General features: G+C 35.2%; 1 protein-coding gene across 6 annotated transcripts in view; it reads right to left on the bottom strand.

The window, feature by feature from the left end:
- ERC1 (ELKS/RAB6-interacting/CAST family member 1) overlaps positions 1-15841 on the bottom strand; it is a 565692-nt gene that overhangs the window by 405688 nt on the left and 144163 nt on the right. The gene's annotated exons all lie outside the window — the stretch shown is intronic.

Below are 15841 nucleotides of genomic sequence, written 5' to 3'. Positions count from 1 at the left end.
ATAAAATGCTACTCTAAAAATAACTATTACTATTTAGAAATTAACCTTAAAATTTTGTGAGTGCTTTTATAATAAAAATAAAATTTATATCCATTAAATTACCATCAGATGACAGCAGGATAAATAAATCTGAATCAAGAAGATAAAATGGAGAATTGTTACAAAGCTGTTGAGTTTTGCTATTTCTATAAAAGTAGCATAATCTAGAACTAAGTTTCTCAAACTTTATGTGCATTAGAATCACTTGGAGCGTTTAAACAGACTGCCTGTCAAGACATCAGAGTTTCTGTTTCAGGAGGGTTGGGGCTCAAGAATTAGCATTTCTAATTTCTGTTCCCAAATGATACTACACTGCTCTATAAAATCTAATACTGGAAAGAAACCATAAGCATTACCAAGCATGACACTTGCTGTATCAGATAATACAATCTCGCAAGAAGACATGATGCTTTAAGTCAATCCCGTAATGCACTTAGATATGTGTACAAGGCAAAGCAAAGGTCTACTTTCAGGTCACAAGACTAGTCAGCTGAAGTCTCATATCCAGTTCCCTTTTTTCCCAAAGTTGAACAGCTTTTGTTGGATATAACTGTAAAATAACTAGACATCTAATGATAAAACTTATTTTTAAATCTACCCACAGCAAATTTCTTTAAGCATTCTCATATACCAAAATTTTTTTTCAGTTTTTTGCTTTTCCACTAAGAATTTATAATTCAACAAGTAGTTACACATTTGGTTACAGTAAAAAAAAGGGCGGTAGATTCCTTACATATTAAGAAAGTGCTGTTCAGTGGGAATATGAGTCATATATGAAAGTCACATATGAAATTTTAAATATTCTGTGATAATAGCTACATTAAAAAGGAAAAAAGGAACAGGCAAAATTAATTTTAATAATATATTTTATTTAAACTAACCTATCACAATGTTGTCATTTCAAATGTTTAATCCATATAAAAAACTATTCATGAGCTATTTCATATTCTTTCTTTCACTGTCTTCAAAGTCCAACGCATACTGTATTATCACATCTCAGTTTGGACTAGCCATATTTTGAGTGCTCAATAAATACATGTGGCTGGTAGCTACCGAACTGACAGTGCAAATCTAAGACATCAAGCATGTTTCTGTAAAACATCTTTAATCTTGAACTTGTCCTGTAATATTGTTCGTATCTGAGTATGGATTAACCAACAAAGAAAACAGGTAATATAGATAATGACTCATATTTAGAGTAGAGCAAAACTCTCAAGAAAGATGCAATATTGTAACGAAACTATAAGTTATCTGAGAACCAATACTGTGTGTATTTTGGTAATGATTGCTCATTATTACAGAAAATGTCCTAGGTGACTAGTCTCATTTACGACTGCTATAGTTAAGTCATTATGTACTTACAAATCACATTGAACTATGCTGGAAAGGAAAAAATGTAAATTAACCAGCTTTCACTCTGTTATACTACATTTCTACCAACCACTTAAATGCCATCAAGCCAGAAATTGGGGAAGCAATCACTTTGGGTACCACTTATAATTCTTCACAAACCCTATCAATAAACCCTCTTTAACCTCTAATATTCCTCTACTTTACCTTAATAAATGATACATGGTTAACCATGTTATTTTCTGGAAGGGTCCACCTAAGAACTTTCAAACTCTGAAAATCTTATTTTTGAAACAATTCTTTTCTTTCTTCCATGACTACTAAATATATTCTTTGTCCACAAGGTAACCTCTGATCTATCATCCCTATCTTTTTCGTTATTGATCTCTATTCTGGTTTCCCTTGTTTTTCTCCTAGCCTGAGCAATCCTCTCAAATACAGCCTCATATCATCCCTTTTTGGTCATATTTATTTTACAAATATTGAATTCTATATTAAACCATTTTCATTCTATCTTTTAACTTCTGAACCCTCCTGTATATGGTCATATACTCATATGCTTGCCAATTGTAAACACAGTGTATTAAAAATTCTCACAAATTCTATCCTCAAGCATTCTCCCTGTGGAAAATTTCACTCTCCCATGGCCACCTGGGAAACTAGGCCTTAGAGAGGAGAGCAGGCCCAAGATATCAGAGCTATAAATAAGTGACAGAACAGGAATTTAAGATTAAATGGTCTGTCTACAGATTCTACAATCATAATCACTAAGTCTGAATTACACTCCTCCCTCAGAGCTAGACAAAAAGAGTATATAGTGTATGATTTCATATATATAAAATTCTAGAAAATGCAAACTAATTGCAGTAATAGAAAGCAGATAATGGGTTTCAAGGGATTGAAGGAGGAAGAGGGGAATAGTGAAGAATATCAGAGAGGGGCAAGAGAAAGGATCACAAAGAGGTACAAGAAAACTTTAGGGATAGTATTATCTTGAGTGTGGTATTGAATTTACAGGTGCATATGTCAAAACTTACCAAATTGTACATTTCAAATATATGCAATGTATGTCAATACATTTGTGCAGTTTTTTTCAAAGCAAAATTAGAAAGCATAGTATTACTATAGGAATGAGGCAATAGCCCTCTGCAACAGAACTCAGCTGCAGATTCACACATATGTAAAACAGAGGTGACACTGTAATCAGTGAAAAGAAGACAATAGAGTATTCAGTAAATTGTTTATAGAGAACTGACTACCCATATTGAGAGTGGGGCAAAAATCCCTAACTCATATAATACACAGAAATGAATTCTGGGTGAATTAAAGGTTTATGTAAGAGAAGCAAATCTTTAAAACTTCTAAAAGGAAATATAAGAAAATACTTTTAGAACATCGATGCATGAAAGGATTTTTTTTTAAGTCACAAAAGAGATATATCATGAAGAAAAAATATTGATAAATCTGGCTAGGTTAAATTTAAAACTTCTGCACATCATGATACCATTTTAGTATTTATTATTTTATCTAACAGAAATCAGATTGATGGTTGCCAGAATGGAGAGGGGCTGGGGGACTGGGTGGAAAAGGTGAAGGGATTAAGAAGTACAAATTGATAGTCACAAAATACTCACAGGATGTAAAGTAGAGCATACTGTAATAACTATGTACAGTGCCATGTGAGTACGTGAAATATCAGGGGAACCACTTTGTAAAGTATCTGATTGTCTAAACACTATGCTGTGCACCTGCAACTAATACAAAATAATACTGAATACAAGCTGCAATTGAAAAAAATAAATAAGTAAAATGTAGAAATTTTGTGAACTGGCCAAAATTAAATATGACTCAATATTAAACTTCAGTTTTCAAAGCTTATGACCATTTACCATTGCTCCCCCAAAATTCAGTACTTAGGTATAAATTTAACAGAAGATGTATATAATCTATCTGTTGAAAATTACAAACAGCAAATGAAAGATATCCAAGAATATGATATGGACGGTAAACTTGACGTGTTAAGATAGCAGTCTACTTAAAGTTTTCGTCAGAGACAAGGACACAGAAAAGAATATTCAGCAGTGATTTTTTTTTAAATGCATTTTACTGACATATAGCAGAACCACAATAAGCCAAGCCCAGTGAATCCAAGAGATGTTACACTAAAAAGGTCCAGTTTGGGTGCCCAAATTCAGCACTGAAAACCTCAGCACAAGAATTAAAATCCAATGGAAAGATGAATTATGTGATTTACCGAGTTTTCTAATGATCCTTTCTATAGTGCAAGAAAACAAAATCTTTAAGCTTTCCTCAGTTGCTTTTCATGAAATGCAGAATTTAAATGTGCTGGTCCAGAGCTCTGACATAAAACAACCACAAAAACCACTTAGCTACTACTATATTAATTGCTCTAAATTCTAAACTGATTTTTTGGTTTGGAGTGAATTAAAATTCATAGTATAATTTTGTGTGAGGTCCTTATTTTCCAGACCACAAAAAACATACTCAAGAAAGCACATCAGAGACTAGCAGGACACAGTCATCACCCTAACACCGTTCCCAGCAGGAGGAGTAAGACCTTGTTTATTCACATCAACTGTGCTGGAGTAGCAGCATGCACCCAGCACATACATGCACATATATACATGCATGTATATATACATACATACTTTTTAAAATATCTTCTTTATTCATTCACCTATCATGGACACCTAGGTTGCTTCCATATCTTGGCTATTGTATGTAATACTCTAATAAACATACAGAAACATTTCTCCAAAGAAGACATACATTAATAGATGGCCAACAGACAAAATGTAAAGATGCTCAACATCACTAACCATCAGAGAAACATAAATCAAAACGATAATGAGATATGACCTCACATGAGCCAGAATAGCTATTATTAAAAAGTCAACAAATAACATGTGTTGGCAAAGATTTGAGAACAGGGACACTTTGTGCACTGTTGATAGGAATACAAACTGGTTGGCCCCTATAGGAAACAATGTGGAGATTCCTCAAAAAGCTAAATATATGATCCAGCAATTCCACTTGTGAGTATTTATCCAAAAAACAAACAAACAAACAAAAAAACAAGTAAGCCTTTTTAAAAAGGCTATTTCAACAAACTACATTAAGCTCTGTTTGATGCCACATACATGACAAAAACCTGAAGAGCTCAGAAAAATATCAAAAAGACCATTTCACAGTACAGTTTAATTGTACTTTGTTGACCAAAAATAAAGCTGCAAATTTATATAATCTAAAAAACCAACATTAACATCATCTCCACCCACTTTCCCTTAAAAATGTAGAGCAAACAAAAAAGACACAAATTGGCTATATAAAGTATATACTGTAATAAGCTATGCATCCCCAGCGGAAATGTTAATACTCTTGGTCTCTGCAAATCCAATAAAGCAGCCAGCCAACCTAGTTCTATCTTGACCCCTCTAAGCCAACACGTCAGTAATATCAGAATTAATATCAACTTAGCCTTAAAGCCCTGTCTGTGAAAACCCTTAGAATCAATGAGAAATTTCCACACTGGAAGGACCCTTAAGGTCACATGATTGAGTCTCTCATCTAAAACCTGAATCTCTTCATACAATATCCCTTTTAAGCAGGCTTCTAGAGTATTTTAACACCTCCAGTAAAAACCAGGTAAGTGGTTCCTCTCTAGAGTATGCCCACACTCTGCTTGTAACAGCTATAGTTAAAAAACAAAACAAAACAAAACAAAAAAAAACCTCTCTCTTATCTTGAAGTAAAAAAAAAAAAATGCATTTCTGTAGTTTTATCCATCAGCCCAATTTGGCCCAAGTTTGACCCCACAGGCCACATTCTCTTCCACTTAACAGTCATTTAGATACATTCAGGCTAGCATGCACTCCAAAGAGTGTTACTTTTCCAAGCTAACCTTCAAGTGTTCCTTGACATGCCAAGGTGTCAGATACTTTCAGTCTGAACATGCTTAAATATGCCAATGTCTATTAAACCATTGTACCTAGAACTCAATATTTTAAGTGTGGTCTAATCACCTCATCTTTATTCCCAGACACTTCAAGTACAATCGAAGATTAAAGATTTGTTGGGGGGGTTTTCCAAGGGAGGGGGACAGCCACTAGGATTACTTAAGTAGACTTTTGTTTTGCTGTTTGTTTTTTTTTAAACCTAGATTATTTTTGGCATCTCTTTTTTTTCAGAGAGAGAGGAAGGGAGGACAGGGAGAAAGAGAAAAACATCAATTGGTTGCTTCTTGTAGGGACCCCGACTGGGAATCGGGCCCGCAACCTGGGTATGTACCCTGACCAGGAATCCAACCCGCAATATTTAAGGCTATGAGACTACACTCCAACAAACTGAGCCACACCAGCAAGAGCAGTGCTTTGCTTGTTTTGGTCTCTATGGTTTTGTTTCATTTTGGTTTTTGCTAGCTCTTTGCTGAAGAAAGGGATAAAAAAAACCCAAAGATTTTTATAGTCACCCTTTTAAATTTTATCCTGCTTGACTTAGCCCACTAGTTTGCTCTTTATACATCTTCTGGAATGCTGAATTTGTTATTAACATGCATATTATGCACTCCTCTCCCATATTTTTTTCCAATTCATTAATAAAAATATTTGACAAGAAAAAGTCAAGGTTAGAGAAATAAGAGATACTACCAGACACTTACATGTAGGTTAACATACATGATTAGACACCATCTTTTGGGAAAAGTCATTTTACAGTTATGAAGAAACCTAATTATCCTTTTACCCAGCTTACATTTCCTCATCTTATTTGCATTGTATTGCCAATGCCTTGAAAGGTATAGATCTACTGTATCTGCCATATATTCCTGATCTTCCAGTCTTCCTTGCAAAGAAGATAAAATGAGTCTGAGATGACCTAGTTTCAGTGGTGATTTTTTAGTAATCACTACTTAATCTTGAAGGTCTTCCAATATTCCATTCTAAAAATGAACTTAGGAAAAAAGTATATTGTGCATAGATGTGGCAATACCCTTTCTTCCTTTTTTTTTTTTTTTTTGGAAAATGAAAATAGCATTTCCTCAAAGCTAGCCTCAAAAACCTCTCTTGCCTTCATGACTGAAGTTATGATGATCAATAACAGATCAGTAACTTTATTTGCACCTGGGATTTAACTATCCTAGCCAAAAAGACAAAAAAATTCGTAACACTTCTCAAACTGAGGAGACTGTTATGTGAAAATACAAACTATGGATACATAATACCATAGGTAGTAATGTTGTAATAAAATATAAATGAAATCCAAAATCAAAAATGTGCAAACTCTGATTCAATAGATCTAAAGTAGCTCAAGATTTAGAGTTTCAAACAAGCTCTTATATGAGCCAATACTGCTGGTGTTTAAATCACACTTTGTGTAGCAAGGTTGTAGATTTCTTGGACGCTTTCTTATAATATCTCTTCACACATCTCAGGCTTCATTTTCATTTTTCCACTCTTGAAATATACATCCTACCCTATTCAGCCCCATGATATTCTTCTTAATGGGAAAGACAAAAACAATCTAGATGTGAAATGTTACCTGCTCTATCATCTAGCAGAATTACTCCAACAGGTAGCAGCAACTGATGAGGTTTTCCTTTTATGATCTTTTTCCAAAAGTCTTCACTTTTATTGGATTAAACCTCAACTGATTTAAGAGCTCAGGTTGAATGGTACTGTTGTTGTTATGCCTGTGCCAAACTATTATTTTGATGTGTGATTATTTTCTGTCATATTAATGTCCTTTTTCAACTATTCTTTCCTGCATCTCATTCCTTCCTTCTAGATAAAATTTTTCTTTTTAGCAGTTCTTCCTATTAGAAAATTCTCTTGGTTTTTGTTAGTCTGAAAAATGTCTTTATTTTATATCTACTAAAGAATGACAGTTTAGCTGGGTACAGAACTGTAAGTTGCCAGTGTTTTTCACTAAACTTCAAAGATTTTACTCTACCATACTCTTGCTCCTGTTGTTGTTGAAAAGTCTGCTGCTGTCCTAAATGTTAGTCCTTTATCACTAAAGTTTTCTCTCTGGCAGCTTTTAAGATTAGCTTACCTATGATTTCATTAGGATGTACGTAGGTGTGGATATTGTCCTGCTCAAGAAAGATTTGCTCCTGACCTGAAGATCCTTTCCTATTATCAAGTCAGAAATACCCTCAGGAAGTATCTCTTTTAAAATTACCTCCCATCATTGTACAATAAGTTAGACTTCCATTTTCACAAGCTTCTCTTTAGTAAATTGTATCTTTTTATCTGTCCTTCTGCTCTCTGAATAGTATCTCCTTAGAGCTGTCTTCCAATTCACTAATCATCCCTTCAGCTCTTTTTAATTTTCAATTTTACTAATAACAGTGAATTATTTGTTATATATTTCATGTCTAAAATCCTGTTTTATTCTATTACAAACTGCCTGCTATTATTTATAGTATTTTGCTTTTTGTCCGTGTTTTCAATCCTTCCTTCATTCATTTAATAATAATAAATACTGAGTGTATTATGTACATATATAAAGCCATTTAATTGTCATGACACCTGTGAGGTAATGCTATTATTCTTCTCATAGTTGAGAAAACTGAAACATAAAAAGTATGAGCTTATGTAACAAGTGGCAAAGCCAAGATTAAAACACACTAAACAGTGAGTGCTACCTTTACTACACTGCATCAGCTTTTACTCTCAAACAGTCCTGAAACAACACTCCAATAAGTTACATCTGCTCATCCATTCTGAAGAGCGCTCCCATGCTTATTAGTCCATCCTTTAAGTCATTAAATTTACAGTTTAATTCATTATACAATGTTCCTAAGGGTCTATTTGTTTTGAATCTTTTTCTTAATTTTTATATAATTTATTGGGGAGTCATTGGATAATCAAATTATATAGGTTTCAGGTGTCTCATACTATAATACAATATCCATATACTGTATTGTGTTTACCACCCAAAGCCACCTTTTGTCAACATCCTTTTTACCCTCTTCTACCTCTCACTGCGCCCCCTTCCCTCTGGTAATCACCATACTGTTGTCTGTGTCTATGAGGGGTTTTTTTGTTTGTTTGTTTGCTAAATCCTTTCACCTTTTTAACCCAGCTCCTCAAACCCTCTCTCCTCTAAAAGCTATCATTCTGTTCTCAGTATCTATGAATCTGTATCTATATTTCTTAGTTTATTTTATTCATTAGATTCCACACATAAGTGACACCATATACTATTTGTCTTTTTTCTGACTGGCTTATTTCACTAAGCATAATACTCTCCAGGTCCATCCATGCTGTCCCAAAAGGTAAGAGTTCTTTATTTTTACAGCCAAGTAGTATTCCATTGTGTAAATGCACCAAGGATTTTTATCCACTTGTCTACTGATGGTCACTTAAATTACATCCCAATCTTGGCTATTGTAAATAACAATACAATAAACAGGGATGCGTATATTTTTTCAAATTAGTGTTTCAGATTTCTTCGGGTTATATTCCCAGAGGTGGAATTGCTGGGTCATATAGCAGTTCAATTTTAAGTTTTTGAGGAGAAACGCCACACTGTTTTCCACAGTGGATGCACCAATCTGCATTCCCACCAACAGTGCAATAGAGTTCCCTTTCCTCGAATATTCACCCAACGCGATTTATTGATGATAATCATTTTGATAGATATGAGGTGATATCTCATTGAGATTTTAATCTGCATCTCGCTGATAATTAGTGACATTAGGCATGTTTTCATATGTCTGTTGGCGATCTGTATGTCCTCTTTGGAGAAGTGTCTATTTACCATATTTTACCATGTATAATATGCTCCCATGTATGTGTGCACCCAGGTTTTTTGCCCAAACTTTCAGGAAAAAAAATCTTTAAATTTTTTTAATCCAAAAATGTACTTATTTATTTCTATTTAGAAACAAAACTGCTTATAGTATTCCAGGGTATTATTTTGCATATGGATATTGTTATTGCTTTCTACAATTACACTTTTAACATAAGAAAAATTTTAAAAATTATATAGATACAGAATTAGTACTACCCATTTATAATGCACATTCATATTTTTCCCTCAAAAATTTGGGCAAAAATGTACACACTATACATGGCAAAATATGGGAGGTTCTTTGCATATTTTTTCAAATTATATTTTATTAATTATGCTATTACAGTTGTCCTGATATTTCCTCCTTTGCCCCCCTCCACCCAGCACTCCTCCACTCCTTCAGGCAATCCCTCCACTTTATTCATGTCCATGGGTCATGCCTATAAATTCTATGGCTACTCCATTTCCTATACTGTACTTTACATCCCCATGGCTGTTCTGTAACTACCTATTTGTACTTCTTAATCCCCTCGCCTCTTCACCCATTCTCCACAGCCCCTCCCATCTGGCAACCATCAAAACCTTCTCCATTTCCATGATTCTGTCTCTGTTCTTCTTCATTGCCTAGTTTGTTTTTCAGAGTCAATTGTTGATAGATATCTATTTTTTTAAGCCACTTTCATGTTCACAGTTTTGATCTTTTTCTTAAGTCCCTTTAACACTACATATAATAATAGTTTAGTGATGATGAACTCCTTCAGTTTTTTGTCTGGGAAGCTCTTTATCTGCCCTTCGATTCTAAATGATAGCTTTACAGGGTAGAGCAATCTGGCTGTAGGGTCCCCGCTTTTCATGACTTTGGATTATTTCTTGTCAATCCCTTCTAGCCTGCAAAGTTTCTTTTGAGAAATCAGCTGACAATCTTGTAGGAACTCTCTTGTTGGTAGCTTCTTTGCTCTTGCTGCTTTAAAGAGTCTCTCTTATCTTCAACCTTTGGCATTTTAATACTGATGTGTCTTGGAGTGAGGCTCTTTGCATCCATCTTGTTCAGGTCTCTGTTCTTCCTGGATTTGTATGTCTATTTTCTTAACCAAATTAGGGAAGTTTTCTTTCACTATTTTTTCAAATAGAGTTTCATTTTCTTGCTCTTTCTCTCCTCCTTCTGGCACCTTGCAAAAGTTGGACCTCTTGAACTTGTCCCAGAGGCTGCCTATACTATCCTTGTTTTTATGGATTCCTTTCTCTTCTTGTTGTTCTAATTGGTTGTTTTTTGCTTCCTTGTTTTCCAGATCATTGATTTGACTCTCGGCTCCATCCACTCTACTGTTGTTTTCCTGTAAATTGCTGTTTAATTACTGTACCCTTTGTTTCTGACTGGATTTTTTTATGCTGTTGAGATCCTCACTAAGTACCTTGAGCACCCTTATAACCAGTGTTTTGAACTCTGTATCTGATAGATTGCTTATCTTCATTATGTTCATTTCTTTTTCTGGAATTTTGATCTGTTATTTCCTTTGGGCCATGTTTCTTTTGCTCTTCATTCTGGCAGCCTCTCTGTGTTTGTTCCTATGTATTAGGTAAAGCTGCTTTGACTCCATGTCTTGGTAGTGTGGCCTAATGTACTAGGTATCCTGTAGGGTTTCAGTGGCACAGCCTCCTGTATCACCCAAGCTGGGTACTGGAGATGAACCCTTCATGTGGGCTGAGTACACCCTCCTCATGTAGTTGAGTCTTTGTTGTGGATGGCATATCAATGGAAGGGATTTACCCAGGCCAGTCAGCTGCAACGACCAGCTGTGACCACTGACCACCAACCACCACCCTCCATAAAGGATCAGCTGTGTAGGGGCAGGCTGGTGGTGCTCCCAAGTGGTCTGTAGTTGTCTATTGGGTGCACTGGCCCTGGGGTTTCCTGGGTGGTGCAGGCCGAGGTCAGCCCCACCTGTGTTTTGCATGGGGCACCCTGCCTGAGCTTTAAGGCAATCTGAGATGGCTGCTTTTTGTGCTGGGCTTGGAGATTCCCAGGCAAAGCCAAGCTGTGAATGTGAATTGGCTGCTGCTACTGCTGGACCTGGGGCTCACTGAGGCCAGCTGTTGCTTGTTTGAGAGGATTTAGGAAGTTGTGAAGCATGAACCACAACCAGCCACTCATATGGAAAAGCAGCTTGGGAGGGACCAAAGTTGGGTGGGACCAAGTCTCTGGGGGATCTCCAAGGCCGGTCAAACAGTATTAGCCAAGTTGATGGAGTCTCAGATATGGCACCAGCTTACTGGCTCTGTGGAGGGAGGGTTTAGAAAAGGGACAATAGCCTCTGCACACCTTGATGCTAAACCGCCAAACACTTCAGTTTCTCCCTGTATACCACCGGTGCCTTTCAAGCTGCTATCCCAGTGCTAGAGCTCAGAGGGAGTGAGTCTGATTAGGTGAGTCTATGTGTGTGTTCTTTAAGAGGAACTGCTTGGGGCTCTAGCAGTTTCTTCCACCAACTCAATCACCGCTGGTTTTTGCAGCCAGAAGTGAGGGGGACTTATTTTCCTGGCACTGGAACTCTTGGTTGGGGGGCCTGGTGTGGAGCTAGGACTCCTCGCTCCCAATAAATCCCTCCCAAATTTTTATCTATGACACATGGGTGTGGGCCCAGCCTATTCCATGTCTGTGCCCCTCCTACCAGTCTGGATAGATGTGGTATCTCTAATTCCATAACTGTCGGACTTCTGTTCAACTAGATTTCATAGTTCTCAGACTTCCATTCTATTCAATTTCATAGTTGTCAAACTTCCATTCAACTTGATTTCTGATAGTTCTGAGTGATGGTTGCTCTATATTTTAACTGAAGTTTTGGTGTGGTTGTGCAGAGAGGTGAGCCATGTCTGCCTATGCTGCCATCCTGACAGGTAGTCTGGTCCTCTGCATATTTTTTAATTGGATTGGTTGTTGTTTTGGTGTTCAGTAGTTTGAGTTCTTTATAAATTTTTGATATCAACCCCTTATTAGACGTATCACTGGTAAATATGTTCTCTCATTCAGTGGGTTGTCTTTGCATTCTACTGATGGTTTCTTTTGCTGTGGTAAAACTTTTTGTTTGATATAGTCCCATTTGTTTATTTTTGTTGTGTTTCCCTTGCCAGAGGAGATATATTAGACAAAAATATTGTTAAGAAATATCTGAGATTTTACTGCCAATGTTTTCTTCTAGGGTTTTTATGGTATTGAGTTGCACATTTAAGTCTCTAATCCATTTTCAGTTTATTCTTGTACATGGTATATTAAGGTAATTTAGTTTTGGGGGTTTTTCTTGTTTGTTTTGTTTTTTTGCATGTGTCTGTCCAATTTTCCAAACACCATTTATTTAATAGGCTGATTTTACCCATTGTATGTTCTTGCCTCATCAAATATTGACCATATAGACAAGAGATTATTTCTGGGCTCTCTTCTGTTCTATTTATCCGTATGTCTGTTTTTAAGCCAGTACCATGCTGTTTTAACTACTGTAGTCTTGTACTATGGTTTGATAACAGATAGCATGATTCCTCCAACTTTGTTCTTTTTCAAGGTTTTTGTGCCTACTCACAGTCTTTTGTAGTTCCATATAAATTTTTGGATTATTTGTTCTAGTTCTGTGAAATATGCCATTGGTATTTTGATTGAAATTACACTGAATCTATGGAATGCTTTGGGCAGTATGGAGATTTTTATGATGTTAATTCGTCCTATCCATGAACATGGTATATACCTCCATTTATTTGTATCTTCTTCAATTTCTTGCTTCAGTGTCTTATAATATCCTGAGTATAGGTCTTTTACATCCTTAGTTAAATGTATTCCTAAATTGGGTTGGGGCTTTTTTTGTTTGCAATTGTTAATGGGATTATTTTTTTGGGTTCTCTTTCTGATAGTTCATTCTGGTGTACAAAAAGTGATTCTGAGTATTTATTTTGTATTCTGCTACTTTTAAATTTATCAATGCCAATAGTTGGGGGGTATTTTTGTTTGTTTTTTGTTTGTAATCTTTAGGGTTCTCTATACCCAGTATCATGTCATGTACTATCCTTACTTCTGATATTGGGTCAGGATAGATTAAATTCTATAGGTGATTAAGAAATCTGTGATTTTAAGTTTACTGTAAACTAGGCTTTTATCTATAAAATCCATTTGAACTAAGCTGAAAGCATGTCCCCTATGAGCAGCTATGTATATTCAAACTCAAAAGTGCTTGAGAGCTTTTTCCTTCAACTCAAAGGCTAGGTGATTCTGTCATACTTTCTCATACTGTCATACTGTCAATGTTGGTAGAACTTTTTTTCTCATCCACCCTTTCTCAGGAGTCCTGGATTTATGCAAGCACTTCAGTTTCAACCTCCTACCCTATTTAGGGCCAAGGTCTATGTGCTATGCACATGTCACCATTGAAATCCAAGCTCCTTGGGTACCAAAACTAGTAACCCCTCAGAACAATGCAAGTATGTTGTCCTTGTTGACAGATGCTCAGTGTTAGAAATGAGAAAAAATACAAGTATCTGCTCTGTCACAGATATCAGACAAATCAATTCTGATGTGAGTGTGATAACAGACCAGATTCATCTTACTCTCACAGTAGTTACACAGTCAGAATTTCTACTTTCAAACTTTTATCAACTTGGAAGAAGAACTAAATTACTCTTATCTCTCAATTCAACTGAAATTATCATTGGTCCATGCAAAGGTCCACTATTGTTTTATTTTTCTTTTTCCATTCATATCCAATATCTATTCTGCCTTCAATATACAGGCACTCTAACATCTTTAATATGTTCTTGAACTGCATGTATCTTAGAAACATAGTTTATTTTGTATACATGTTATTTATATAAGTGCTGTATATTTCATTCTGTGTGTATATATTACATCATATATACACACACACATATATACATATATGTGTGTATCTCTCTCCCCCCGCCCCAGTCCTATGAATATTTCTAGAACATTGCTTTTGACTTTTACATAGTATTCAAAGGTATGCATCCACTGAATTTTACTTTTCTAATCTCTCTAGTAATAAACACTTTGATTGCCTTCAATTCCCTGTTCTGTAGTGAATATCCTTATATATGTCCTTACGTAAGCCAATGGAACATTTTCTCCAGGGAATATATTCAGAAGTGGTATTACTGGGACCAACTATGCCACCTATGTTCCTGTTAGCTCAAACCTTTACAAGTAATACACATTATTTCATTTTCTAATGTTTATCACTCTGATGAATGGAGTGTAGTATTTCACTGTCTTTGAAATTTATTTTTGTTTACTAGTAAGACTGAGGATCTTGTGCTATATCTTAGGTTTCCTTGTCTTTTAATTGCATATTCAAATCCTCTCCTCCCTCCCTATAATCTCTGTCTTTTCCTTACTAATTTGCAAGCTTCTTTTTTTAATTCCGTGTTTCAATCTTTGGTATTCTCAGAGGTACTGAAAATATTTTCTCCCAATCAGTCACCCATTTGTTAACTTTTTCAATGGTGTTTCTTTCTTGAAAAGAAATACTTAAACTTGAGGGAATCGCCTAAAATATGCTACCTAAGATATAACATGTTTGTTGATTAACTGTGTACAGTTCTTCTTTTATATTGAGGTCTTGAATCAATCTGGAGTTCACTGTTTTATCTGGTATGAGACGGGTATGTCAGTTTTCTAAGAGTTGCTCAAGTCTTACTAGTTTATGATATCCTCTCAAATACTGACTTCAAATTTCTTATTTTTTTCACAGGTATTCTTGCCCATTCCTATGTCAGTACCACACTGTCCTATGGTATAACTATGGTATAGTGTTTTCTTTGGTTTGATTTATTATTCTGTGATATATTGTCAGACTTAACAGAGCAGGTTTCTCCGTTTTCTTTTCCTTCACTTTAATGTTATTTGCCCATAAAAATCTTTCAAATTTTTCATTGTAGTAAGAAAAACATAACATAAAATTTGCCATCTTAACCATTTTTACATGTATAGTTCAGTGGTGTTCAGTACATTCTTGTTGTTGTACAACCTCCAGAACTCTTTCCATCTGGGACAAAAATAAAATTCTGTACCATTAAACAATCCATTCCCCCCACCCCCAACACATAGCAACCATGATCCTACTTATCTCTCTATAAATTTGACTTTTCTAGGTATCTCATATGAGTGGAATCACACATCTTTTTATCACTTATCGATGTAAATTCTAAAATATAAAATGAATTCTAAAAAAAATAAGATATTTTCACTGCAATTTCAAAAAAAGAGAAAGAATGAAAGAAATTATATTAACTTAGGGAGAAGTGATGTTCTTACAGTATTAAATTATACCACCTATTGATATGGTATATCTCTGGATTTGTTTTTCTTCATATCCTTTGTACAGTCTTGGAATTTTTGCATTTTCTACTTTTGGAACAGCTTAAATTAAAAAATGATTACCAATTTTTTAATGTTTCATAAACTTCTCCTGGAAATCCATCTGGGCCTTCAGATCTGAGAGGGAGTTAGGACTGACACTGATTACCATTTTAAAATCTACAATGATTGTTGTTCATGTTTTCTATTATCTCTTGTAATTACCTTGTCATTTTCCATAAATGTGTTTATTTCTCCTAAGTTTTTAGCTTATTAGAAAATAAT

Source organism: Pteronotus mesoamericanus, unplaced genomic scaffold, assembly GCF_021234165.1.
Source record: "Pteronotus mesoamericanus isolate MK-2021 breed Mesoamerican mustached bat unplaced genomic scaffold, CSHL_Meso_final contig_41, whole genome shotgun sequence".
NCBI classification, from domain to species: Eukaryota; Metazoa; Chordata; class Mammalia; order Chiroptera; family Mormoopidae; genus Pteronotus; species Pteronotus mesoamericanus.
The sequence above is the reverse complement of the archived record's forward strand: the minus strand, read 5'-3'. Positions and strand labels throughout refer to the sequence as shown.